This window comes from Ursus maritimus, unplaced genomic scaffold, assembly GCF_017311325.1.
Source record: "Ursus maritimus isolate PB19 unplaced genomic scaffold, ASM1731132v1 scaffold_5, whole genome shotgun sequence".
NCBI classification, from domain to species: Eukaryota; Metazoa; Chordata; class Mammalia; order Carnivora; family Ursidae; genus Ursus; species Ursus maritimus.
The window spans coordinates 24,588,925-24,616,271 of NW_024426663.1; the positions used below are offsets into that span (position 1 = coordinate 24,588,925).

Consider the following 27,347-nt stretch of genomic DNA (forward strand, 5'->3'; position numbering starts at 1 on the left):
GACCCTGGGTATTTGCACCAAAGAGATCCGACCCTGGGTATTTGCACCAGCAACCATTTTCTAGTTGACATTTAGGGCAGGATTGCTGAAGAATTACGGCGTGTTGAGCAATAAGGCTAGTAGCAATTAGACACAAAATGGAGAAATACTTCCTCTTTTTCTTTTCTTCATTCACTCATAGGGTCTTTCTTCCAGTTTAACCTTTTCTGCCTTAATTGAGCCATATGTTGGAACAGCTAGATTACCGTAAGGAAGAAGTACAGATTTCCTATTTACAGTAGAAGGAATTGGCTGAGCTAGTCTGTGAAAGGAGGTATTGAAGATAAATGTGTGTAAAGCTATTTCTACATGCACTGTTCAAAGGCTCCTTCTAAAATCCTTTTACTTCCTCAGTGCTTAAAATAAACCACAAGTGAGCTTTCTAATGACCTTAATGCAAAAAGTATACATATGTATATGTGTGTGTGTGTGTGTATATATATATATATATATATATATATATATATGTATGTATATATATTAAATTTTAGCTATTCTTTTACTGCCTAGTGCCTGCCTAAAACTTGGTTGTAGGAGAGAATCAATTCTGTATTTCTGGTGATATTAGGAAAAAAGAAGATTTTACCTATCATGTTTAGCATAGACTTGTATATAAAATTTCAAAACATCTTGATGTTTATTCCAAACCAAGCTAAACTCAAAATTTACTAAGAGGCATGTTGTTCTAAGTACTTATGTTAATATTCTCTTCTAGCCTTCTGGTAAAAATGTCCCTAAGCTTGGCACTTGACTAACCTCTCCTTTTTGAAACTCATCGGCTTTTGATACGATATAATCCTTTCTCTCCATCTTTCTGACAATTCTAGACCATTTCCTTCACTTTCAAATAATCAAAGCCCTTCACTTCAGTCTCTCCTGAGCAGTCTTCACTATGCTAACCTTGGTGTATTAGCGAATTCACCCATTTTACCCTAAGCATCAGCCCAATTAGATTTGACATCCTTTTATTTGAAGGTTATAAGAAAATACAATAATGACTACATTTACTGATAATTACAATTGGTTTAAATTTAAAATAACTATATAAGTGCAAGTGAAAAAAAATCAATATTCAAGGGGCTGATATTGTAACTCTAGGACAATAACCTTATTTGTCACTAACTTCAACCTAGTTCCTTAAAAGAGCAAAATCTTTTACCTTTGTTTATTATCATTTATATAATCATTCATCAGCCAAACATGGAAGAAAAATATGTATTCTGTTTCTTTGAATTTTATGAGATCAACAAAAATGATACAAATTATTCTTTAAAGATTATTTATTTATTTGAAAAAGACAGAGATAGGCAGAGAGAGCACAAGAGGGGAGGAGAGGGAGAAGCAAGCTCCCTGCTGAGCCAGGAGCCCCATGCTGGACTCGATCCCAGGACCCTGGGATCATGACCTGAGCCGAAGGCAGAAGCTTAACTGGCTGAGCCACCCAGGCACCCCTCAAATTATTAATCAACCTTTGATGATTTATTATTATTTATTATTATATTTATTTATTAATTATGCCATACCGTGAACTAGCTTGTTCAATAACTAGCTCTCCTCATTTGTTCTTACTTTCTCTCCTGAATATAGAGAATCTCCTCGTTATCTTCAATAATAACAATAAGCATTTTTTGATCAGCATCTAATAGCAAAGCTGTGTGCTAGAAACCGAACATGCAAAGATATACTATTGTCTCTCAGGAAGTTTACGATACAGTTGATTAAAAAAACTGTATGAAAATACAAATAAAATGCCAGGCAGCATACAAGTGGCAAGAGGGTGATCTTAATAGTAATAAGGGATTGTGAAGGAGGAAGAAGTTTCCTGATGTTAGGACAATCCAAGACAACATGACAAAGGTCCTGGGATTAAATCGGGGCCTCACTGCAAAATGACTAGAATCTGGTCAACAATGAAACAGACAGCAATTTACTGAAAAAAATGAAGAAAAGTTTTGGGCGTTCTGGATAAAAGAAACACACTGAGAGAGTAATAGGCTACAAGAAAGGTGCTATGAGACCAAAAGCAGTCCAACAGGCAAGCAGGGGAACAGGTAGGCGCTTACTTCTCAAGATATTTATCACTTGATATGATATTCATATGGCCTCACTAGCTTCTGGAACAGCTCTGCTCTTAACATTTGAACAATTTATTGCCTAATTATTCCGTTTGCCCTTTTGAAGAGTCTCTCTGCAGGACACTTTCTGAGAGTGAGAGCACAAAGAGCGGGCCCTTGGAAAGTTATCCTTCCCCCATTGCATTAAAAGCAAAATAACCTTTTATCAAATGCTTTGTGACCATTTCGAATATTGAATTTGTATTTTAATCATGGAGTTCAACAGGAATATAGCCAGTGGGAAGGACTTAATTACAAATGATGTCTTTCGCATGGTTATGCCCGCAATCCCACGGGATGCTTTAATGAAGTTCTGAGCCCTCAGACAGGAAAGGTCAAATGGCTTTCCTCCCTCCCCCCCCACCTCAAAGTGCACATAGCTGCACCTTTATCCTCACAGATGTTCAACCAGGTATAATATTAGCCTGAGGCGAAAATTCCAGGAAACATGAACTCACAGGGTAGGAGATCTTTGGAATTCAGTGGAGAATAGAGCAGACTCTTTCAGAGTTTGAGGAGCAGATGAATTTAGATATCACCATTTGAATACAAATCTATATTTCATTAGAGGTATAATATGCCAGGAGGAATACCATTTGCTTTCAAATTTAACACATATTAAAGATTCATGCTATTTTAGATATATATTTTTTAAATGTTGAAAATGTTTCTGCTGTGTTTATACTATGCACTTATTTAAGTTTGTATTAGTTTAAGCCAGATGAAATTGCCTTTTCGACAGGTCAAAAATGGTTGAATATTCCATTTTACCTGGTTCAACCTGAGCACTCAAGTTTTCTTACAATTAGCAAGAGAATGGAAAGTCACATTTTATAATACCATCCTGACCTAATTTTCATTCTTAAAAAATATTTTTGCATTATGCTAAATGTGCTGATATATAGATATATAGATACCCATTAGCTCTAAATTTGTGTTCATTTTCCTTGCACTGGACTTGATTTTCAACTTTGATTTTTAGGTTTTGCGTCTCTAGCACTAGTGAGGAAGCTTAAGGTAGAACCTTAAGTTACATTTCAAGCACGTAAGTCATTTTAAAAATTAATATTGAAGAAAATACTTGGTTTTTCTTCAAACTTAAAAAAGCTGGCTAACCCTGCCTTCCCAAAACAAAACTAAAAATACCTCATATGCCATGAAAGACATGAGTGTCCACATGGATTACTAATATTAATAATTAGAGGGAATCTTCATATACAGAATACAGATATTTGGGTCTCCTCATTTTTTTTTTTACAACTTACACCTTCGTAAAATATTTGGTCATGAAATACATTTGTATTTATTTAGTTACTTGATTTGATTTTTTAACCAAAGCTTATTAATATGCATATTATTATAATAATGGTATAATTATAATGCATAATTATAACAACCGATCACAGTAATGTCTACCTCTATAAACCATTATTTAGGTGAACATTAGTTAATTCAAACATAAAAAATGTTAAGACTCTTAAAGCTGATTCCACTGTAAACTTTAAATAATTACTAAAACATGAAACTAAAAATGAGGGGCACCTGGGCGTCTGCCTTTGGCTCAGGCAATGATCTCAAGGTCCCGGAATCGACTCCCACGTCGGGCTCCTTGCTCAGTGGGGAGCCTGCTTCTCCATCTGCCTGCTGCTCCCCATGCTTGTGTCCACTCTCTCTCTGACAAATAAATAAATAAAATCTTAAAAAAAAAAAAAAACTAAAAATGAATGGAAATATGAATCAAGTCAATTAAATTGTCTGAATAACACTTAAAACACACACTATTGGTAGGTTAAATACTTGTGATTAAAAATACTAGAGATCATTTAACAAAATAAGACGGATGAATCACAGACTTGTACCCCTGAAACAAATAATACATTATATGTTAATTAAAACAACAACAACAACAAAAAGACTTGTAACGAGGTACCTGGGAAAGGGAGCTAGGAAATAGGAGTAGGAAAGGACTGACAAGATAATTCTTGTCTGGAACATCAGTCGTAAGCAGCTGTCATTGTTTCTGAAAGCTTATCTCAATTGGTGGGGTTATACCTGAAATTGAAACAAACAAAAATTCTAGAGTATTTCACTGTGGTCCCACTGAATTAGGAAACAGATGTCTTGTGTGGCTAACAATTTCTGAAGAGAATGCAGTACTGTCTTCCAATGCTCGGCTGGAATAAATGTATGGGTCAGACCACGAAATAAAGGGAACAAGTGCCACCCATGGGCCAGCTGGTCTGATGTGCTCCCCAGGCAACGCCCAGAAATTAGGTTTTTAATAAAAGTTGAAAGAACAAGATTCGTGTTTAACCTATCTTTATATGATTTCATAGCCATATACCACCAGCCTCTCCATCTTTATGAAGCCGTGATATAAAAATTGTAAGATATTTGTTTTTAACTCTAATTCCTTTATGGTCCTCAAAATACGAATCATCCTGAACATTTACAAGAAATATCATAAACACTCTCCTCATAGTTGAAAAGCAGAGATGTATCTTATTTTTATTGGCAGTTCATGAGGGGGCCTACAGTATAACAGCTGTCTCAGTAGCCATTAAATTAACGACAGAACATTGCAAAACTTTTAGCGCCTTGTTTTCTGTGGGGGAGAAATAGAAAAAATGAAGAGGCATCTTGCCCAGGTTTGGGAATGACTGTACAGGAAAGGTGTTGAATTGACTGTTGGAGGGTTCATTCTCAATTCTTTCCGTTTGAATATGACTGTCTTCATTCAGTGAGGGTTTGCGGGTGTTGGATTTTGTTTTCCTAACAAAATCTTTCCAAGAGGCACGTGTGGATTTACCACACACCGGCATGGCAAGGACGACGAGTCTGGGGGCGAGAACCAGTGAAATACGTCCAGGAAAAGCCGGGAAGATTTTTTAAAATGTATTTTAAGATCCCTTTCCCGCCTCTCGCCAAAGGGGAAGCCACGACCGGGTTGAGGCTTAGGCTTTATCTCTAAGACAATAGCGCCTCTCGCCGCCTCGGGCACAGCTCCGATCTCGCGCCCCGTCCGGCCCGCGCCCCTGTCCTTACCTGCCCCCCTGCCCAGCCAGCTCATATGCCCCACGAGTCTGCTGCCCCACGGACGTGTCCGCCTCACTGGTCCCCGCGTCTCGCCCGCGCCTCTGTCCCACGGACGCCCCTACTCCTACTAGCCCCGGCCGCACCAGTCCCTCTGCTCATCAGTCCTCCGGCCCGCCAGACCCTCTGCCCCCCCGGGTCCCCCCTGCCCCTGCAGCGCCCCCGCGAAGCTGAGGCGGTGGTCGTGAGGAGCCCGCAGTCCTGCCTGCGCGCCCCCGCCTGCGCACCCCCACCCCGGCCCTCGGGCGGGAACAGGCGCTGCCGCGAGCCACTGGACGTCTCCCAACGCCCCGCGCCCGAGGTGCCCGGCTCCCCCGGCTCTCAGGCAAGCCAGCCCGCGTTTCGCCTCCTCCTTGGCTCGGGGCCCCTCGGCTTGTTTGCTTGTCCTCATCCCCGGGCCAGCCCCGCTCCCTCCCGGCTGCTTCAACAGCCGTTTGCTTCCTGCGGTGTGTTTCTTTTTTTCCCCTCCTAGGCTCCATCAAAGGTGGCTCTGTTATTGAAATATGAAGCCATTTCCTCTCCAAAACCCTTGGTTACTCAAGGCGGGAATCAATGGACCTATATAGTCTCCCAGGAGTTATAAATAAACGTCTATTTGTTCAGGAGGCGTTTTCCCGCGTGTCCCAGCATCTTTCCCAGTGGTTATTTTAGGGTGTCTGTGTGTCTGCGTGTCTGTGTGTCTATGTGTGTGTGCACCCGCGCGCGCGCCCCGTGCCCATCTGGTTCTAATCCTGGGTATGGATCCATAAGCCAACCCCACCCATCTCGTCTGCCCCTCGCATTCCTCACTCTATAAATAAATCCAGGTTCTTTGAGCTCTGTCATCCAGGGATACAATAGCAGTTGTTTGCTAACGGAGGTTCAAACCCAATATCGATATTGAGTTCAGTAAACAAGAAAATACACTTCTTGCAATTTGGGTGGAAGGGCATCTCCAGTTTAGGAAACCTCGTCTGCTGTTGTCATAATTGCCTCTCTACCTAGTCACCCTGGATCTACTGGGAAAAGGGAGACGGAAAGCTAGGACATCTTCTACCTTTAGATTTTCCTTTTAACAGAGGCTAAAAAGCAAAGCGAAAAAGTACTGTCCTGGCGTTTCTGCCTCACACCGCTGCGCCCTAGATGATTCTCCCGACCCCTTGCCCCAGCCTCTCTGGGGTAAGGGTGCAGGAGGTGTGGCGTGGGTGGGGGCTTGTGGCTGTAGCTGCTGCTTTCCCTGAACCCCTGAGCAGGATACTCCGGGATCTGAGCAGAGTAGAAAGTCATCTAAGAAGCTGCTGTTTCACAAGATCTGGGCACAGAGCTGCCCCTCCCTTCCTCCCTGAAGTTTGCATGAAGTGCACGTTAGGCTGTAATTAGGGGATCTGGGAGGAGAACTTTCCTGGTGACGCTTTGCTTTTCTTCTGCTCTTGGTGAGAAAGTGCCTCCTTCTTCCCAGGACCAGGACCTCTGCCATCCAGCGCCACAAAGAGACATTCTGCGCGCACACACACACACACACACACACAAACACACACACACACACACTTGCCCAGAGACAAACTTAAGGTGAGGAGAAAGAGCGCTAGCTTCACTTGATCTCCAGGCTCCAACCTCAGCAGGACTTGAGAGCATCTGAACTTCTGGATTTCAGGACAAGGTAAAAACTTCCATAAATTTTTCACTCTTCCTCTCAAACCTTGGTGCCTTGAAGATTTCAGAGAGCATACATATTATGATGTATATATACATTAAAACAAATTTTCTTCTTTTCTTTTGAGTTTAACATGACATTCAACTTTTTTAAAAAAGAGCCATATTGTCAGATAAAATACTGAATTGCAATAAAAAAGCTCAGTCTAGGTTGGGGTAAGGATTAACTCTAGTATCCTGGCTTTTGCTCCTGCTACTATAAATCTGGTTAGGCGCATGGTTTCCAAGTGGTGGCTTTTCCATCTGGGTTTCAACAAGCATTTTTATGGCACCTGAGATGAAAAAAAGAATAGTATAGGTTGAAGGATATGCTGAAGAATGGGGATGTCCATTCCAGATTTAAGAGTTTTGTTTTAGGGAGTATATAGGTTTGGGTGGAAAAGAAAGTGACTGTAATCATAGGTAATACCTGTTAGATTGATAATCTTTGAGATGTTACCAATTTTGGTCCCCGCTGTTCCAGTTAATTGTGAAATTAAGATCAGAGAGTTATGACGCATTTCATACATTGAATGATGTTGATAATTAATTTTAAGGTACTAAAAATATTTTAAAGGCAGAGTTGTTAAGATTATTATTAAAAGTTACTTAAAGGATTTACGTGTTGAGACTGTTCACCACTCTAAGCAAATCTGAACACTTTGGGGCTTAAATGAAGTTTTCTTCCACTGAATTTGACTGTTGTGTTCAAAATGAGATGGTTTATTATTTTGAAAATATGTTATTTTATTTTCATCTATCACTGGAAAAACACACTGAGTGGCCAGTACATGTGGGGATTTTTAGGGTGGAAAGTGTTCCTGTACATGTTCCAATGTGATGTCATAAAATCAAACATACTGGCTGGCATCTTGGAAGCTAACGGTTCTTAAGAAATAAAGCCCGTGAATTAATTTGTAAGTGAAATGTAATATTTATCCATTACAAATGTAGTTTCTGGTAATCATTCTATTTGATTATTTCAGGGTACTAAATTGCAGTAATTTTATACACACTTCCGTGACTTCAGTATTTCAATGGAATCATAAAATGGGAACATTGTTCTATCAAAAATGTATTAGAGTAGTTCTCTCTGGATAACTTTTAGTGTGATAATCCTCATATCAGTGCTTAACTTCAGTTCCATTTATTTCTACTAATAAAGAAGTTTTCAATTCCATTCAGTAAACTAGAATGTACGCCAGAGGTCTGTTGAGCATTTACTAGTCTTTAATCATTTGGGGGCTCTCTGTTCTCAATAATTCAATTGTTTAAGCTGAGAGAATGTTTTACATTTTTGGTAACCTCTTCACAAAATTGGAACAACTTTTAAAATGGGAAAACTAGATAAGTAGAAGTAATTCTCCTTAAACTTCATTAAATGAGAAAGAAACCAACAACCTCAAATGGTGGCTGGTCCCCAGGGAGAATGTACCCAGAGGCCGGTGTTCCAGAAGTGTCCTGGGGGTCTGAGCTTTCCATGAGAAACAAAACAGAGAAGACCATCGTGTTCTTATAAAGTGAGCCATTGATTTATTGTCAGGGGGCCCTGTCTCTCGGAGGAATGACTGACGCTGTAATTTAGAAGTACTGAAGAGACTCACAGAGAAGAATCAGTTCATGATGTCCCTGGTGGTTTCACTTCCTCTTCCTTCGGGAGCAAGTAACACATCCAGGATGAATGCGTTTGGCAGAATATGCAGAAAGATACCTTAGGAGTAGATGGTTTACCAAAGTCCTGCCTTTTAACACCTTGGTCGCTGAATACTGGTAGTTTCTGAAGAGTTGAAGAAATCTTTAAATCTTAAGGTAGAACTGTTTCTGGAAAAATGAACGCGAATCCTTTTTCAGGAAATAACTCCCTTTTCCAGAAAACACTAGTGCTGGTTTTCTTTTCATTTCCTTTTGCTTGTTTCCCATGCATGTTTTATTTTCCAGATTACCTTTTTAAGATAATGGTCTTCCACCAATTAAAATGCCAACAAAACGCAAAGCAAATTTGGAAATAACTTTTACATCAGAGTCTTCTGTTACCTCTAGTTAATTTTCCAACATTCTGGATTCATTATTAGTAACCATGGTACTTGGTCTGTGTTATTTAAATGTACTTAGTCTGTTATTTAAAGGTGACAAAATATTGTTGGAGGAAAATGGGGAGGGATGAAACCTGAAAATACTTAGGATTTTAATCAATAGTGTTTAAGGAGAATTAGAGGAAACAGCTGGTTAAACAAATATTAGGTGTAGAGTGGACGTGATGGCATAAATTAATAATGCAGCTCTTTATTTCCACCATGAAAGGTAGGCTCTGTGATGGTTCAGTGTGTTAAGTACGGTCCCTGTGTGCCACCTAGTGGTTGAGTCGAAGAAGGCTTTCTCACCAGCCTCCTTCTCTCCAAAAACTTCGGAGACTTCTGTCTGTTGACATTCAACACTAACTGCATGCCAGACGTTGGGGTAGGTGCTCACAGTAGAAAATACAGCAAGTGACTTTTATATAATTTAAAAATCAAGGCACCACTTAACTGTTGATTAAATTCCCGGTGGCCGCATTTAAAATCAGTTTACTCTTTCCTGGGTAATTTACCGTCAACTTTCTGCCTCCATGAGGATATAGTTTAATAACTGTGACTCACTTCTAATAGAGAATGTGTTTTTTTTTACAGAGATGTCATGACCTAGTTCAAGAAAGGATGGGGAGACTTTGAATCTTGAATCTCTGTTTCTTATATGGAAATATGTTTCTGTAAAGTTCAGTGTTGCTGAGTTAAATGGGTAAATAATTACTAGCTTAAAAGGCTAGCACACAGATACTAGCACGTATTACATCCTCTCTAGATATTTTTTCCATTAAGTGTAAAAGGATAGTAGTAAAATTGTTTGGGGGTACTAGAGGTATTGGCGTCAAACACTAATAATTAGGATGGAGAACAACTTCTTCAATACCTGTGGTTCATATGCAGCTTTGAAGCAGGAACACTGCTTTCATTGAATTGACATGATAGAAACAAAATCCTAGAAAAGAACTATTAGAAGGAAAAGGACTGTTTGAAAGAAGCATCAGGATATCATAGATTAATCCATCAGAATATTGCACTGAGAATTTTGAAAAACTTTTCTCCAGGAGGTATGTGAATTGTTATTCCAAGTGGCTTTTTGCAAGATCTATGACTTAACGGCAGCAGTGTCAAGTGCATCAGCATTAATCAAGACAAATTCTGAAATTCACATTGGAAGGTAAAATGCCTCGGTAAGAAAAAAAAATGATTAATGGGTTACTCACTGAGTGAGCTCTAGGGGTGTCATCCACAAATTGAGTTAGGCCTGCTGGTGTGGAATGGAAGCGTCCTGGTTAGGGGACTTTGGTTTTCTGTATAGCAGTGAGACCTACATGGGGAAAGAAGGAGAGCCTCTCATTAAGTGCTTTTTCATTAATGCCACAAAATTATAGCCTGAGTTGATCAGAGGTGGTGGCTGGAAGCACTATCAATCATGTAAAAGAAAGCATATTATCTTAATTCTTATTTCCAATAAGTTGTTATGCACAAGAAACAAACCATTCCGTTGACAATTTCATTTGACCATCCTCGTGATTTAGAATGAATCCCATACTTGTACTTCAAGGACGTAGAAGTCAGAACTTCAGACATGGGTTGGAAATGTGTCATTCATGGTTTCAGATGGCTTACTGATACTAGTCAAGAACAACTTTGTGAGAGAGAACCTGCCACGCTCTCCGAAATGGGCTGCTGCTACTGGGTTCTCGGTGATATCATATAGAGTAGGTCCACCTGATGGCTTCTCCCAGCGATGGGGACCCGCGGGGGGCTGCTGGTAGTGAAGAGTTCTTGGCCACATTCAGATCCAGCCAGGATTTGTTTCAAGTAGCAAATGGTGCTGGACTATTTTGAGCTTCTATTCATTGTTTTATAGTTTAACGATTGCTAGAAGGCCAGGAGGCTATTTGCAAAACAAGGCAAAACAAAAACAAACTGGCAAAATGAAAGTCACAGAACACTGACTACATACAGTTCTGGGATTGGTTCTCAGACTTGGAAGGGCAACAGAAATTTCCCCTCTTGTCCAACCTATCTTAACCCAGAGAGAACACAAATCACTTGATTTGTCACTAAATTCCAATTACGATACTCCAGTTATTGTATTTATTGTATTAAATAAAATCCAATTAAGTTAAATAACAAATTATTTTTATGGTAAATCTGGATTTTCCTAAACTTATCCTAAAGTTTCGTGGATAATATCTTGTATCAGTCTCCACCTATACTGTGTGAATTTTTCTCGTTCTGACTCTCTTATCATCTTATCAAATGATCATCTCATTTGATCATTCATGCACTCATTTCTTCATTCAACAAACATTTATTAAATACTTGCTATTTGCCAGGCGCTGTGCTAGTGCTATGTGCTGGGACCCTCGCTTTATACCATGAAAATTCATTCTAAAAAATTCAGAACATCAAAATTGACTGATAATGAATCTAAAACGCTGCAGGGTCCTGAGGTACACGGAACAGCAGAGGTAACAGAAACAAGCAGAAAGTTCTAGCCTCACAGTTTTTGTATTAAGAGAATTTTGAGCATGCATCTTTAAAATCATCTTCCTTGTTTGCTATCTAGCGGAGTGGATAAGAACTTCGGTTTCTGGTTGTGTGGCCACAGATGGGCCTGGGGGGGGAAGCCCCGACCCTGCAGACCTCCAGGAGGGCGAGGCTTCCAATAATCTGTCTGCTTGGATGGACAGGACAAGCAAAAATTCATTTGCACACATTGCGGTCTGCCAGTTGGCACCTACAATCCGGACTGAACACAGACTGATTTTGCGCTGACCGTTTGCACCAGGCCCCACGCTAGGTGCTGCAGAGTGGGTGACGCAAGGAGCTCGCAAGCTAGCCGGGAAGACAGATGGACGCACGTCGGGAAGCTCTAGTAAAATTTGCCACGTAGGTGAAGTTAGGCTTCCTAGTCTCCCGAGTCTCTTTTCTTGGCCTGTCTCCAAACGTTCCACCCCGCCTCTCTCATAAAGTGAGACTCCTGCTTTCTCCCCCCACCCCGGAGGAGCTGATACTTCTCTGGTTTATTGATTTCTTGACTGACTGATTACACTTCAGTGTGAATGAGCTTCACTCATGCATTTCCATTTCAAGCCTTTTATGTCTCCAAAGTAAATGTTTTGTTTTCTGTGAAAAGAATTTCAAACATTCGGGGGCCTTCCTATCCTTACACCAAAGGGTGTAATTAAGCCGATTTAGTCCTCCATGGTCTTCAATCTCTCCGTTACCCCATTCCATATGTGAGGCTAGAGGACTCCCTCAAGGCCCATTTCTAGAGATGTGAAGGATCTTGGGTCCTGTTAATGATTGACTCCTTTCGTGGAACCTGATCAACCTGTCCTTTCACCCTCTCCCCAGAGCTGTGCTGGGACCAAGTTTCCCCTCCCCCACCTGGAGGGGCCTCCAAAGCCCATCCCTTTGAACACTTCTGCTTACTTCGCCAAAACCTGCTCTCAAGTCCTCTCGGCCCTTCATCGCCGTGTTTGGGTTGCCGCCCCTGGACAGGGAGAGCACCTAGACCGTCTTACGCTCTACCTCTTGAGGCTTCGGGCCACCCTAAATGTCCAGGTCCAGGTTGCCCTAGGGAGCAACAGGAATCCACATATTTGGCCCAAGGACTCCTCTAAGTGAAGGGGCTGAGGGAAGAAGATGAAATATGCATAGGGTAAGTGTAGGAACTAGCCACCATGTTGAAAATATGGGTCAAAGTCAACATATTTTAAAATACGTACTTTGCTACAGTTGGTGACAGAAAAATTTAGACATTGGTGTCGAGTATAGATTCTGGAAAACTACGGGGGAAAACAATGAAGATTTGCTTTGCCTTTACATAAGGAACGCTAATCAGAGTCATTTGTGTAAATTCCTTCCCATTTTATGTTTAATTTACATAGAACATAATGAGAACCATATTTTATTAGTTGTTCTCATTGATTATGTTCCTTTGATTATGCCACCATAGTTTGGTACTCCTGGAAGATTATATGAAGATGTGCTCACCACTTTTTAAATTGCCAGGACTGATAACCCAGATTTAGAGATTTCCTTCCCTTCTTCCCTGAGGCCTAGAGGACAAGGATCTTTGGTCTGCATTATTCCCCTAGCTGGGAGATCTAGATGCCAGAAATTCAGTAGGGGGTTTACCAATGCTTACTCCTGTTATCAGGGCCCAGTACAGGGCAGAACACGGGGCTTTTAGGGTCTCCTGGCCTTTTAATCCAAGTGCCTATATTCCAGATGTCCGAACACTTCCCAAACTCAGGCTATTCCCTGACTCAGCGTCTGTTTCCTTTTTAGTCTTCTGAGCTGTCAGTGTTGTTAAATGCATAAAATCTTCCCAGGTTGAAATAATAATTGGTATACAATGAATAATGTAAATAGAATTAATCAATAATTTCAATAAATCTCTAAATTTAAGGAAAGCAAGACTAGAGGCTGGAAATGAGTTGAGAGAGGCCCTGAAACCGTGTAGGCATGTTCTAATAAGGATGCGTGTATTGGATGGAAGAGAGAAGTCAAGGATAGTGTGATTGTTTCAGGGGCAGATGATAACATAAAGATGTGACAGACTAAGATTAAGAATGAAGGAAGAATAAAAATTTCTGGGAGAATATGGCGAATCTAATTTAGGAAGAACCCACGTGAGTTGAATGTATATATCTTCAGCACAGGGAAGAAGTTGTGGCTGAAAATAGAGATTTGGAAGTCTTCAGTATTAAAATGGGAGTTGAAAATCACATGGAAGAGGGAAGGAGATCACCCAGGAAAGAACAAAGGGGAAAACAGCTGACCATGAACTGAAACCCAGGGAAAAAACGATTAAAACTGGGTTTTCCATTGTTTGTGCGTTATCTTTACTTGTATTTTATCCACTATAAATGTCCACTGAGTTGGATAACATCAGTGTGTTATTAATCTTTATATCTCAGAGTCTTAGTAAGTCCCCTGCATATAGAAGGTGCCAGACATGTTTGTTGAATTAAATGAAATGGCATTTCCGAGCCTTGATACTCTAATGACAGATTTTCATAATGATAACTCTGAACCTGGGTAAGACCCCAAAATGTCTGAATTGTAGTTATTTATTCAATTTTGTCCAACACTGAGCTAGCTTTAAATATATGTTGTTGCATTTTGTTGTTTAAAAATCAGTAATCAATGTGTGGTGTAGATGGTAATTCACCGGACGACTTGATTAACCTTAGCCCATGTTGTTTAGCTTAGCATACAAATGAGTTCGCCGCAAAATGCAGCCTAGTTCAGGTCCATTTATAATTCTTTTCCTAGTTCCTTGATCTTGAAGACCTCTAAACCTTAGAGCAGATTTGGAGCCCAGAATCCTGGATTTCTCTGGTTTTCCTAGCAACTTGCTCCCCACCCCCCAGTACTTCTCCTTCCCTCCGCCCTCCATACTACAGCTGCCATATAACATCCAAAGGATAATTGAATAATGTTAAGTATAAGTATGTCTCAAATATTTCATGGTACATACTTATGCTAATGAGATTATGTGTTGTTCATCTGAAGTCCACAGTTAGCTGGGTGTCCTGTTTTTTTTTTTTTTTTAATGGCTAAATTAGATAACCCTACCCTACACTTAAGTTACTGTTACTAGAATATGGCAAACAAGAATTTCAACATCAGACTTCTGAACACTCTCCTTCTGAAAGTCAATAAATGAAGTCACTGAATCTCTCTTCACTAGTTAAATGTATTAAAAAGATAATCCAAATAAAATTATCTAACTACGATATACCAATCAATGCAAATGTATCAAACATTTCTAATGATGGTGTTTTATATGTATAGCCTGTACGCTAATGGCTACATTAAGAATGCCATAGATGTGTATTAGTGATCATGTGTTTTAGTCTATCTAAAATGTTTTCAAATAATGTACGTTAAAAAATTAAACTTTTTAATTTTCACTTTTTCAAGTTGGCAATAATAATAAAACAAGCAATTGTTTTTAAATGAAAAAAGTCTCCATTCATACATACATGTACAATGGGTATAAACTCCCAAATATTCTAACTGCAGAAATAGCTGAAAGGGATCTTTTCCCTTGTTAATTACGTCAGACTGTAGTTGTGCTGCCACCTTGTGGTGTGTTGAGGTATGATTCAACTTCACCAGGTCATTAACATACTTTCCCATTAACATTCGGTGAATGTTAAAATTATTCCTCAGGTGATTAATATTTTTCATTTTACCAAAGAATGCCATACATGTTATCGTTAGAAAGGGCTCTCAAGTATTTAATGCACGTATTTTCTAGAAGTTTAATGTATCATCTGCAAATTAGTAAATGATTCTTAAGATAATAAATTATGTCATTTAGTACTGTTTTATGTTTTATGACTGAATTTCAGTTGTATCTGCATGTATGTTAAGTTCACTTGACCTTTCAACCTGAATTTCCCATAAACTACTTGAACTTAACATGTCCAAAATTGAACTCATTATATTCCATATACCAAGCCTGGTCCATGCCATCTCTACATAGGTACCAAGGCCATATAATTTATTAGCTAAACCAAAACACTTTAAAAATGAAATGGGGTGCCTTACTAATTATTCCAGCAAAGTGGTTGTCTTATATGTAAGTTAAAAATCATCATAGTCTCAGTCACCCAAACTAGAATACTTGGATTTATGGACTACTGGTTTATCAAAATGACCTGGAACCTCCATCCAGACTTCCTCTCTTCCTTCTACCTGTTTGCTCCTTTTTTTTTTTTTCCCACCTTCTTCTCCGCTGTCCATCAGCTTGCCAACATTCTCACTGTCTTTGTCCTGTTGTCCTCAGAGTAACCCACCAGCCCCAAATCCTTTTTCAGGAAAATCTAACTGCCCCACTTCTTCCATACTTGCTCTAAATTGCTGGAACTGCTAGGAAAAACTCAGAGCACCCCGCAAATGGAGCCGCTGTATAGCTATTGTATCTGACTTCTATTGTAACTGGATTTCTACTGCTGTGTGGCAGCTCTACCATGTTTCTTACAAGTTTTGTTTCTTGAACCCCCTATAGCAGATGTTCAAGCCTCCCTAATTCATGCTGAAAACAGAAGCCACTCCTAGAAAGAACTCTGTCACTGTCCTACCTCCTACCACCAAAACTAGTCCTTGACCACCAGCACCCCCATATATTCTTTTTTCCCTTCTATTAGGAGAAAAAGGTGTCCTTTATCTTGAAGAGTCTACGGCTGACATTGTCCCCTGAGCTCTAGATGCCATGTCCCCCAGTCTTCTCAGAGATAGTCCCTATTAATTAAGCTTTTTCTCTCTTGTATCTTCAACCTCTCCCACTCTGGTTATTTCTTCTTAATGGCATTTAATCATGGTCATATCTTCTTGTCTTAAAAATATATAATTCTCCCTAATGTCACATACATTCTATCTACCAATCTTCCTCATTCCCATCAGAGCCAAACTTCATGAATTATCCATGCTCACTCTCTACCTCTTTGCACCATCCACTCCTCAACTCACAGCAATGTGCTTTCTCCCTCAACTACTCCAATGGAACGCTCCTCATTGGGGTCACCGATGATTTGTCTTCAATACGTTTTCTTTCTCCTAAATCGGAACTGCTCCCAGTTTTAACTAGTGTAGTAAATGACACCATTTCCTCTCCACTCTATTTCCAAAACCAGAAAGGCAGCAGTCACCCTGTTGATCGTACCCCATAAACATCTCTTCAATATATACATCCTTTTCTATCTTCAGTAGCACAAACCTTACCCTCTGTGACCATCCTCTCTTGCCCAAGTTCCTGCAAACCTTGCCATTTGTTTTCTGCATCTCCCATCTTCGTGCTTTCTAATGCATTTCCCCCACACTGAAGGTAATGTTTCTCAAGTGTAAATGTGAAAATGATCCCCTACTTAAGCCCTTCAATACCTATCTATTGCTATGAAAATTAAGTTCAAATTATTTAACATCATTTGCAAAGTTCTCAGGGACCAGCTCCAGCTTACCTTTCCAGTTTCACCTCCCCTTATCTAAAATTACCCACCATACCAGCTGACAGGACCAAAAAGACCAAACAAACAGACAAAAAAATCAAGATAGTAAAACAGAAAATAGAAACAGATCAATAGAAGATCTGAATATCAAAGTTACCAGATAGATTTTATGTGAGTAGTATGTTTAAGAAGTTAGTCTCTAAGAGAATCTTACCAAAGAATTGGAAACTACAAAAAAAGGATTTAAATGGAAATTCTAAAACTGAGAAAGTGTAATAACTAAAATTAAGAGCTCAACACATGAATTTATAAAAAGTTGAGACACAATGAAGAGATAATTAGGAAAATAGGTCTGAAAAGCAACAACAACAACAAAAAGCAGAGTGAAACCTAAGAGAAAAAGGGAGGAAGTTACTGGGGTTTGGGGTGCACGGGGAGAGAGGAGTAAAAGATCGATGGGATATAGACATTGCCATCTCAGAAGGATAAATAGCAAATGGGGCAGAAATAATTTTTTAGAAATAATAGCTCGTAAGTGTCCATGTCACAGATTCAAGCTCTACAAAGAAGCCACAACAGGATAAATACCAAAATAAAAATAAAACACCTACACCCGGGCACGGCACAGAAAAACTGCAGACAAAACCAGACACACTATCGATAGCTTCCAGAAACAGAAGACTTGAGGTAGCTGAACAGGTAGCAAAATCAGCCAGTTGGAACTTTTGCTTTTCTTCCACGTAAGAAAATGCCCCAAGTCAGCAGCTGGGCTTGACTGTATTCTGGATAGCTCTTACCTGCTTGGCCCACTTTCTCTGACAGAGCAGAGTCTTCAAGCCCTCGTTCCCTGAAGGAGCTGGACTGGACTGATCCATTTGCAGTTCACGCTCAGTTCCTGCCATCTGTTTTCAGATGTTGGACGCTCCTACTGCTGTCCAGGAAAAATTCTGGACAACAGTTTGGGAGGGCCATAGCCATCCATATCACTGTCTCATGTTATCTATGTATATATTTTGATTATCTGGGATACCCCATTGTTGAGGAAGTGGAAAGTCCAGACACCAGTTACCCAGAAAAAATTCTAAAGAGAATAACTGAAGCATGGAGTAAACAGAAACGGCCACACGCATCTGACAGTCACTTTAACTAAAGCACGGACCCAACGGATCTTGCGGGCAAACTCAAACTCAGTATATGACTTAAAACATTTTTTTTTCTTTGTGAGGGAAGAAGCTTCCTGACTTTGTAACTTTATCACTATCCAATGTTACTTTAAAGTACAAAGAGGAAATCAATGTAATGATTGCAAAGTTTATGATTTACATAGGATATTTTTACAATGCTCTAACTATCTGTTTAAGGCACCAAAAGTGGCAGCTAAGGCAAATCCATCACAAAGATGATGATAATTCTAGTCTCCAGATTATCTATCCCCTCTTTCCAAACATCCACGCAGTTCTACTCTAATTCTTCGCACATTCGCTTCTCTCAGGAGGAATCCCCTACACTGGATCCCTCCCGCCTGAGCTATCCCCCCTGCCAGCATCGTGAATCGAAAACACTTCCTCCAGGCAACCGCACATTGTCCTGCTCCCTGAAACAAGTCACTTTTTTCTCAGTTCCCTCTTAATATTTTATTTGCGCCACCATTTTCTCTACTTAGCACACTTTTCTATGTATTCATGCTGTAATGAGTTGTTGACGTGTCTTTCCCTAATTCAAATCCTCCTTGTGAGTAGATCGCTTTATCCACCTGGTGTCCTTAAGAATTTTGACCTCAAGAGTTAGATTGAATCAGAGTTCAAAGGACCCGACCTGCGCCAGCGTCCCGCCCACTGCAGGAATCCCTCGTGTGATAGGATTTGCTGATCTGCTTCAACACCTGCAGTGGCAGAAAGCGCTAGGTCTTTCGCAGGGCGACTCGTTTCACTTTTAGAGGACTTACCGAAAAGTTCTTCCTGACACTGTGCAAAATGGACTTCCTGAACTCTCATCTAATTGCTCTAGTTTTGTCCTGTGAAGCTACCTTGCAGACGTGTGCTATCTTCCTGGTTCATATGTAGGCAATTGACTTCTAAACGCAAAACAGTATGTTTTGTTCTATAAAAGTTCGTTCTTTGGGGCACATCATTCCAAACTCTGCAGGTCATTCTATTTCTTCCAGCTTCCAAGTCACATTGCAATTACTCTTAGTATTAGCCTTACAGCCCATGTACATTCAGGCTTTGAATTTTGAAAGTCTGTGACTAAAAGGAAAAACCCAACCTATATTAACATGCCTTGAAAGCAAACCTCCTGATTGATAGTGCTCACAGAATTATAGAAATGAAAAAGATAATGTCCTTGTCACTGGAAAGGTCTCCTTTTATTAAACAAATAGCTGGTGCACCAGAGAAATGGAAAATAAATGTCAGTGCAGAGTTGAAAACCTTTATTTTCAAAATAGAAGGCATTGATCTTCTGCACTCCTTTATTTTGATTTTATCTTATTACATATTGTTACTAGTTCAAATTAATCTTCAGATAGCAGAATGTTCAGAAGAGCAGTGCATCCTCATTTAAATATCTGCATCCGTGAAATGTTAGGTCATATCAAAAATTGACACGTAGCTTGGTCTAATAGTTACCATGAGTGGTAGTGCATTAATTCCCCAAAGGTAAACTGAAATAGTTCAAAGAGTTTGAGATCTAAACATTAAAGGGAAATACCTATTTACTGTAATTGGTAAAAAGCAAAATCTGATCTTAATTTGCATTACAAACATTCTGTGAAAAAAATGCACTGTCTCCCCTCATCCCTCTTTGCCTACACCAGTGTGAAAATATCCATGCTAAGGTAAGAAGTAAACAATCTATGACTCCTAGGTAACAATTATTCCGTGGCTTTTCTCTAGGCCAGTAACTGCCACCTCCAACTGATAGGAGGAGAGAAGGTCATTCAAGGATGAGAACTCAGCAGTACCTAGAATGCCAGCCAGGGTTCCCACTTTTTAAAAATCCTGGTTTTTATGCAGCATAGTAGTAGATCAGTGTAGATTGATTGATTGATTGATTGATTGATTTCAGAGAGAGAGAGAGAAAGAGGAAGGCAGAGGGAGAGGGAGAAAGAGAATCTTAAGCAGGCTCCCCCTGCCCCCCGCCCCCAGTGCAGAGCCCTACACAGGGCTTGATCTCCAGACCTTGAGATCATGACCTCAGCCAAAATCAAGAGTCCGATGCTAAGCAAATGAGCCACGCAGGCACCCCAATAAGTGGAGTTTTAAATACAGCATGCATTGTAACCTACCAACAGAAGGAATTCCAGTGTTCTGCTCCTAACGTTCGAGTAGAAGCATAGTTTGAATTATGCTTCTGTTATCATCAACATTTTAATTGGCTGTTGATTAAGCCTATTACACTAAACTATGAAACAGGACTGATTTACTATGAAATAGATCAGGAATGAGTTCTTTCTTTGTTTATACATTTCATTTATGTATCAGAATGTTCTCGTGAATTGCAAATCCAAGTTTTTGGTGCATGGGTGAACACTACAGGAAATTCAAGTTTGAATGGGCTATGTAAAAACATTTCCCTTCCTCTTTGCCCTGATATGCAATTGAAAATTATTTAAGCAAACACAGAATGTCTTACAGTGTATTGACTGCCTGTGAAGTTGAGATTTTGATATAACTGCGTTCGTGCTCTGTGTAATGCTTACAACCCTTTGATTAAGGAAGACTGTTCTGAAGCAGAGCAACTTTCTACACAGCCCACGGCATTTCTCTTGAAGTAAAACAAAGGCATCCTGGACCTTGATAATTTATAATTTGAACTGTAGATTCGCTCCTTGAGGACAACCAGAGGAGGGTCATTGAGCACGAGCAGGCTCTATGTAAGTTACCCTAACAATACTAATCATCGTGTAAAGTCACCTAAAATATCTTGGACACACTTGATTAAAAAAAATATAATAATAATGATCTCCTTCAAGATTCTCTGCCCTTGACAGATTACTAACTGGTTAAATGGCAAACTGAACAGGGAAGGGAGATGAAAACAAACTATCGTTATTTATAAGGCCAGATCTTTACGTTTGGCTGCTGTAAAGCCTTTGCTTGTTGACTGAAATACAAAGTGTAACAGGGATTGGAAGCTTATTTGAAGGGGCAGCATGAAGGACAGAAGGAATAAATTCTACCAAAAAACCCCCCAAAACCAAAAACCAACCAAACAAAAAAATTCCTTCAGTAGTTTATTGATGGTAAGTTACATCACACTGAATATTTTACATTTGTTTGGTTACTTCATGGTTTTTTCCACACAGCCCATAAGATTTCTCTTCCAAGCAAAACAATGGCATCCTGGGCCTTACTAATTTACAACTTGAGCTGTATATTTGAAAACCTCTACTCTATTTTATATATTCTGACAAATTTACATTTTACTGACTTAGCATTCTATTTTTAAATCATTTATTGATAATTTACACACAACAGTGAATTTTATTTTTCTTATCCAACATATTACATGGGAATTAATTTATTTAGCGTGTTTTTTAAAAATCGAAATAGCATATTCTGTACTAAAATACAATATTTTCACTTAATCAGAAGATTCTGATCCTTAAATAAAATTGAACATCATAGATTAGAAAAGTTATGCTGATGAAGCTCCAATTTAAGCAATTTCAGTTATTTTGGAACTTGTCCTATAGATTCAGGTAGACCTGCATTTAAATTCCAACTCAGATTTTACTATGTACTAGCTGTTGCGTGCCTTGTGCAAATTATTCAAGCCTTGAGTTTTGTTGTCCATTTTAAAATAGAATGATTGATATTATTTGCCTCATAGTGTTTGTAGTTCTGAGAATCTACCAAGAAAATACATGCAAAGTACCGTATAAAATAATAAAAAGTTGATAGCTATTTGTATTATTTTCATGAACTACTACTGGGGGACACATAAGTGAATATTTGGCCAATAGTAGCAGAACAAATCATTGAGGAAAATACTAATATATTTAGTTAACATAAACGTTTATAATTCTATTCATAAAAAACACTACAAATCAAAATGAAGGGAAAATCTTTCAATATGCATTGAAGACAAAAGGAGCAGTACCTTAATATGCAAAAAGTTTTTAAAAATCAATAGCATAGTCTCAACAAGACTGTCAAAACAATTCAATGGAGAAAGTGTACTCTTTTCTACAAATGATGCTGAGACAACTAAATAGCCACATACAGAAGAATTAAGTTGGACCTCTACTTCATACCATACACAAAATTAATTCAATATAGATCAAACACCTAAGTGTAAGAGCTAAAACTATAAAATTCTTAGAAGAAAACAGAGGAATGGATATTCATGACCTTGGATTAGGCAATAGTTTCTGAGATAGAACAGGAAAAGTACAAGCAAGATAGATAGATATTATTGTAAATAATGTCATAATACATAGTGGTACATATATTATTTTAAATTAGTATTTTTGTTTTCTTTGGGTAAACACCCACTAGTGGAATTACTGGATCATATGGTGGTTTTGTTTTTATTTTTTAAAGGAGTCTCCATACTGTTTTCCACAGTGGATGTACCAATCTACATTACCACCAACAATGCACAAGCGTTCCCTTTTCTCTACATTCTCACAAAAACTTATTTCCGGTCTTTTTGATACTAGCCATTCTGACTGGTATGAGGTAGTATCTCATTGTGGTTTTGGTTTGCATTTTTCTGATGATTAGTGATGTTGAGCGTCTGTATGTCTTCTTTGGAAAAATGTCTATTCAGATCATCTGCCCATTTTTAATCAGATCATTTGGGGGTTTTGGTGTCATGTTGTATAAGTTCTTCATCTATTTTGGGTATTAACCCCTTATCAGATATATCCTTTGCAAATATCTCTGCCCATTCAGTGGGTTACCTTTTCATTTTGTTGATTCTTTCTTTTGCTGTGAAAAAGCTTTTAATTTTGATGTAGTCCCAAGAATTTGTTTTTGCTATTGTTTCCCTTCACTGAGGAGATATATCCATAAATATGTTGCTAAGGGCAATGTCCAAGAGATTACTGCCCATACTTTCTTTGAGGAATTTTATGTTTTCAGGTCTGACATTTAGGTCATCAATTAATTTTGAATGAATTCATTCATATTTTATAAGGAATGATCCAGTTTCCTTCTTTCTCTTTTCTTCTTTTCTTCCTTCCTTCCTTCCCTTTCTTCCTTTTCTTCCTTCCTTCCTCCCTTCCTTTCCTTCCTTCCTACTTTCCTTCTTTCCTTTCCTTCTTTGCTTCCTTCTCATGTAGCTGTCCAGTTTTCCCAATACCTTTTATTGAAAAGACTGTCTTTTCTCCATCGTATATTCTTGCCTCATTTGTTGTAGTTAATTAACCATATAACTTTGGGTTTATTTCTGGATTCTCTATCCTGTTCCATTGATCTATGTATCTATCTCTCCTTTTGCTATTGATTTCTAACCTATTTCTACTATGGTCAGAGAGCATATTTTGCATGAGTTGGATCCTTCTATATTTACTGAAAATTATTTTACGGCCTAAAATGTAATACCTTGTAGAATCCTGGTACATGCCTGATATACACTTGAAAGGAATGTATAGTCTGCTGTTATTGAAAGAATGTTGTATACTATCAATGAGATCAGGTTGATTTATAGTGTCCAAGTCTTCTACGCGTTTACTGATTTTTCTGACTATTTATTCTATATATTATTGATAAAGAGATATTCTAATCTCTCCTTACAATTGCATCAGGTTAAAATCTTCATGTATTTTGAAACTCCGTTATTAGGGGCATACAATTTTAAGACTGTAATGTCTTACTGATGGTTTTATCACTTTATCATTATGAAATTGTTCTCTTTTCCTTGCTGGTATTTTTTGTTCTGAAATCTACTTTGTTTGATTTAAATATAGTCACCCCAGCTTCCTTTTTATTAGCATTAGCATGTTATATACTTTTGCATCCTCTTATTTTTAATATTTTTTTGTCTTTTTCATTTAAAGTGAATATCTTTTAGGAAATACACAGTTAAATCTTTCTTTTAAATTCAATCGACAATCTCTGCCTTTTAATAGTTTTTCTTGGATCATTTACATTTAACATAAATATTGATATGGTTGGTTCTAAATCTATCTGCTTGCCAATTTTTCTATTTACCTCTTCTATTTTTCATTCCCTCCCCTCTCTTTATTTTTTAATTATTTTTTTGGATTAACTTTAGCATTAAAAAAATTTTCAGTGTGCCTGGCTGACATAGTTGTTAGAGCACATGACTCAATCTAGGGGTTGGAGTTTGAGCCCCACTTTGGGTGTAGAGATTACTTAAATTCTTTCTTTGAACCACTCTCCTCTCCTTCCCACCCCTCCTTTCCCATTTCCTCCCCTTTTCTTACCACTCCTCTTCTCCTCTCTCTTCTCTCCTCTCCATTATTCTGCCCTGTGATCTCTGGCTTCCTTGGATTTCCAGAACTTTGGGTTCCATCCCCTCAACTCAAGCTTCCCAATGGCATTGGTGTAGATTCCATCATCCTGTACTGAAACATAGAAAATTTCTTTAGGCCATAACCTGAGACAATCACACAGCTCACCTCAGTATTTTGAGTGCTGTGTTTTTTTCTATATTTTGTCCATTTTCCTTTTAGTTACTTTGGACAAGAGGGTAAATCCTGCCCCTCTTACTCCATCTTGATCAGAAGCAGAAGTTCTATATTAGTTTTATTTTCATATCTTTGCTCCTCTTGATTTTTGAAGTTTTTCTAAAATAATACACACATACATAGAAACTTGTAAGGATAAAAATATGTGACTTAGTTTAATAAAGGAGACAGGATAGTATTAAAGGATTTATTTGGTAATTAATCATATTAACATGCTTGAATATATAACAAGTAATTATATTGTTTTCAACTTTTTTACCAACATCCAAATTATATCAGATAGCTTTTCCCTGAGAGGAGAAAATCAAAGGCAAACAAATATCATAATTTAAGAAAGAAAAATGGGGGGAAAATCTTTAAAAAAAGACATGTGGCTCTTTAGATATATAAAACTCATATTAAAAAACCCTAAAATGCTACAACGGTGCTTAAGAAAATAACATTAACTTGGCTCTAAATATAAATTACCCAACATTTTTCTTATTCTAGGTTCCAATGTGTTCCTTCAATATTTTTCCATAAAACCTTTTAGTCCCTATTTACAGATGTTTCTCTCATGACCAAACAGCTAATGAGAATTCCATGGCCTCAATACTCTACTCTGAATACCATCTTGCACTTTCCCCAAACTCAGATTCCTCACACTACTAAAAACCTGTTTCTACATCTGCAACTTTGGCTTTTATGATCTCCTTGGGTGGCTCGTTTATTCCTGGCATTTCTAAACCTCAAATTATGAAACAATTTCTCTGAAAAAAGTATCAGAGATTCTTAACTACGGGTGCTCTGGGTTTTTAAAGGAAAAAAGGAAAGACTAAGGTATTTTCAAAATGATTGTCCTTTGCATTATATCTAAATAGATATGACGGAGGACTAGTGCCAGGAATGTGTCCCATGCAATCTTTCCTCTTAAGTAAGCTGAAGATTGCTTCCTCAATTAGTTCAAACTGGGTGGTCTTTTAAAAAAGATACCTCTTTGAAGAAACTAGTGAACTAATAATACTGTAAATATAAAATAGTATTCGTTCTTTAGTTTTGAAGCAAAGAAAGAATGAATTGCAATTTAGTGTTTTTTGTTTATTAATATAGAATTTCCTATCTCTAACTTTTAAGAGGGAAAAATTCTACATAAATTCAATGGAACAAAAAATATTTTTTTAATGATGTGTATATATTTGGGCTTAGAATTAGCCAAGTTTAATTAATTGTGTGTGTGTGTGTGTGTAAAGCACTTGTGACAATTCAAGAGATCTTTGTCTTTTTAACTGAGAGAAAGCAGACTCTCAATCTTACACTAGTATACTTTTAAAATCCATGCATTTCAAACTTGGTCCATTCTGACCATACATAAAATACCTTTGCAAATATTTCCCTTCACAAACCTTCTACAACTTTCCTTCGTATTCAGATTTTGCGTCAAGCCATTTTTCTCCAACCAACCAGTCTCATTTAGGACAGAATTACTTTCTTTTACTTTTGACAAAAACATATTCCCATTCATTAGATCTTTCTTACACATACAGACTTGCTTTCCCTATTTCCATCAGTCTTAATTACATTTAGAAGAATTTTGCACTTAGAAACCTTAGTCTCCAGTGAAAATAAGTAGTACCCAATTGTGAACTGTTAAACCAGAAAGCTTTAGACAACAAATTTATGAATCAGTTAAGCACAAAGCATGTTTACCAACAGACCCAAATATCCTTAGTTTCTTTGCAATAGGAAGTCAAAAGCACAAACCCCTATCCACTAATCAATGCTTTAGTACTTTATCCTATTTGGAAAAGACCTAGATGTCCAATGAATTTAATCCCATTTATCACCCAAGCAAACTTTAAAGTTTCAGGTTACAAAAGACTGAAAGCTATCTTAACAGTTATCCATGAAAACTTTGAGACAGACAAGATTAACCATCATTTTATGTCATCTTTTTACTAGCAAATTGCAGCAGAGATTACACAAGTTTATTTGGCTTTCAACAAATCTAGATAGAATAAAAGTTTGATATTTAATGCTGGTAACTCCAAAGACATGTCTATTTTATTTAAACCAACAAATTTAACTTCGTTTAAATACTGAATTATGTTCCACCTGTGGCCACTTAAAAGTCAATCATTTTGGGGGTGCCTGGGTGGCTCAGCCAGTTAAGCGTCTGCCTTCAGCCCAGGTCATGATCCCGGGGACCTGGGATGGAGCCCCACATCGAGCCCCACATCCGGCTCCCGGCTCAGCAGGGAGTCTGCTTCTTCTTCTGCCTCTGCCCCTCCCCCAGCTCATGCTCTCTCTCACTTGCTTTCTCTCAAATAAATAAATAAAATCTTAAAAAAAAAAAAAAGTCAATCAGTATGTTCTCCATTTCCAAGTTTTACGTGGGGCACCGGTGGGGACATCAGCCATGGGCAGCGTATGCAGGCTGCATGGCGCCCAGGGTGGTGCCAAACAGGAGGAGGAGCAGAGGGAGGCAGAAGAGGCTGCCAGAAGGCAGAGAAAGAGGGTTCCTGGTTCTAAACCTTGTTAGCTCAGACAGATGAACAGACACCATGATTTTTTTCTGGAGACGAGGGAACTTTCCAAAAACAAAGGGAGTGTCGTCAGCTGCTTGGGAATATTCCTTAAAGTCCCAGTCCTGAGGTAGACTAACCACAGTTGGCTCCAATTATAACCATTAACCCGGGAAATGAGGGAGAAGCCCCCACATCTGTTAGGAACAAGAACAGTGAGAGAGTCAGCA

General features: G+C 38.5%; 1 protein-coding gene across 1 annotated transcript in view; it reads left to right on the forward strand.

Moving 5' to 3' along the window:
* The first annotated feature begins 6,553 nt into the window (after positions 1-6,553).
* HAPLN1 (hyaluronan and proteoglycan link protein 1) overlaps positions 6,554-27,347 on the forward strand; it is a 71,313-nt gene continuing 50,519 nt past the window's right edge. Inside the window, exon 1 of the mRNA XM_008706377.2 lies at positions 6,554-6,885. The gene's annotated coding sequence lies outside the window, so the exon portion shown is untranslated. The remainder of the gene's footprint in view (positions 6,886-27,347) is intronic.